Source organism: Chiloscyllium plagiosum, unplaced genomic scaffold (assembly GCF_037043375.1).
Source record: "Chiloscyllium plagiosum isolate Xiang-an unplaced genomic scaffold, Cpla_swu_hap1 HiC_scaffold_3, whole genome shotgun sequence".
Taxonomy (NCBI): Eukaryota; Metazoa; Chordata; class Chondrichthyes; order Orectolobiformes; family Hemiscylliidae; genus Chiloscyllium; species Chiloscyllium plagiosum.
Window position 1 is genome coordinate 45,994,747 of NW_028270141.1, and position 2,540 is coordinate 45,997,286.

Consider the following 2,540-nt stretch of genomic DNA (forward strand, 5'->3'; position numbering starts at 1 on the left):
CCACTACTCCAATAATCTTTGTGTAATCTGCAAACTTACTGATCAGACCAACAGTGCCCTCTTCCAGATCATTTATGTATATTACAAACAACAATGGCCTCAACACTGACCCCTGTGGAACACCACTGGTCACCTTTCTCCATTTTGAGAAACTCCTTTCAACTACTACTCGGTCTCCTGTTGCTCAAACAGTTCTTTATCCACCTAGCTAAAACACTTGCACACCAGTTGACTTCACTTTCTCAATTAGCTTACCATGGGGAACCTTATTAAACGCCTTACTAAAGTCAATGTATATGACATCTACAGCCCTCCCTTCATCTATCAGCTTGGTCACTTCCTGAAGGAACTCTACTAAGTTGGTAAAGCACGATCTCCCCCGCACAAAACCATGTTGCCTATCATTGATATGCCCATTCGTTTCCAAATATAAATAGATTTTATCCCTCAGTACCTTCTCCAGCAACTTTCCCACCACTGATGTCAGGCTCACTGGTCTGTAGTTACCTGGAATATTCCTACTACCCAGGGGGACAAAATGAGCAACCCTCTAGTCCTCCAGCACTTCACCTGCATTTAAGGATGCTACAAAGATATCTATCAGGGCCCTAACTATTTCCACTCTCGTCTCCCTCAGCAAACTCAGATATATCCCATCCAGTGCTGAATTTTCTGCCAATTTTGTACGTCTCCTCTTTGGATTGAACACTATTCCTAATTTCTTCTGCAAGCCATGATTGAGCCACTTTTCCCCTTATTCTTGCACCAGACTGGATAAATAAATGTTGGAATTCATGCAACTGTTGTTGAAATATTACCATTGCCTATCCACCATCAATCTCTTTAGTCAGGTTCTCCAATCCATCATTGCCAATTAGCACCTTGTACTCTCACAGATTCAGGACTGTATTTTCCAATTTGACTACTTCACTCTCCATATTAACGAAGAATTCTAACATATTATGTTTGCCTTTTCCCAAGAAACAAAAAGGGTGGTGCTGGAAAAGCACAGCAGGTTAGGCAGCATCCGAGGAGCAGGGGAAATCGATGTTTCAGGCATAAGCCCTTCAACAGAAATATGGAGAGGAAAGGGGCTGGGCCTGGGGGCAAGGTAGGTGGAAAGGTGATAGATGGATGCAGGTGTAGGGTAATTGTGATAGGTTGGTGGGGAGGGTGGAGAGGATAGGTGGGAAGGAAGCTGGACAGGTAGGATAGGTCAAGCAGGCAGTGTTGAGTTGGAGGGTTGGATCTAGGATGAGGTCAGAGGTGGGGGATGGGGGCAGGGGAGATTTAGTGAAACTAGTGAAGTCGATGTTGATGCCATATAGTTGAAGGGTCCCAAGGCCTTGTGGCAAAGAAAGCGTTTGGTACATTTGCCTTTACTGGTCAGTGCACTGAGTATTAGAATTAGGAGATAATGTTGCAGTTGTACAGAACATTGGTTAGGCCACTTTTGGAATACTGTGTTCAATTCTGGTCTCCCTTCTATAGGAAAGATGTTGTGAAACTTGAAAGAGTTCAGAAAAGATTTACAAGGATGTTGCCAGCTTGGAGGGGTTGAGCTATACAGAGAGGCTAATAGGCAGGTGCCCTTTTTCCCTGGAGCATGAAACCTTATAGAAGTTTATAAAATCATGATGGGCGCAGGTAGAGTGAATAGCCAAGGCCTTTTCCCCAGGGTAGGGGAGTCCAAAATTTAGAGGGTTTAGGGTGAGGGGAAGATTTAAAAGAGACCTAAGGGACAGAATTTTCATGCAGAGGCTGGTGCGTTTATGGAGTGAGCTGCCAGAGGGATTGGTGGCGCTGGTACTATTACAACATTTAAAAGGCATCAGATGGACTTATGAATAGAGGGATATGGGCCAAACACTGGCAGATAGGGCTAAATTAATTTGGGATATCTGGTTGGACCAAAGGGTCTGTTTCCACCTCTATGACCCTAACAGCCTGTTCCCTAGTTGGTTCCTCAACATATTGAGTTAGAGACAAAAAAAATTGCAGAAGGCTTACACCCAAAACATTCACTGCTCTAACCCCTGATGCTGCCTGGCTTGTTGTGTTCTTCCAGCCTCCTGCTTGTCTTCTCAACATATTGGTCTAAAAAAACCCATCATCTTACACTGCTGAAAGTCCTGCTCCACAACACCACTGCTTGTCTAAATGTAAATTAAAATCACCCCTTTTCTTCTATTTCATTTTTTTTGTAGTCCTGACAATATCACCAAATGTATGTCAAGATCCAGCTGGGGACCAATGTAATTTTCATCACATAAGAATACACACTACGAAATACAGGGTATTCCCACCTGACTTGAACTCACTACTTCTTCCTTTGCCTCCTCTCCCACTGCTACACTTCACCACGTTCTGTCTCTACTCCAGCCGCAGCCGTCCGGCTCCTCTCTCTATCTCTGACCCCGCCTACTCACGTCATTGGCCACGCCCCTCAGGTTACCATCGGCTTCACCTCCAACAGTCCCGCCTTCTCCCATCGCCCCGCCCACTCGCCCCGCCTTCTCCCATCGCCCCGCCCGCGTGGC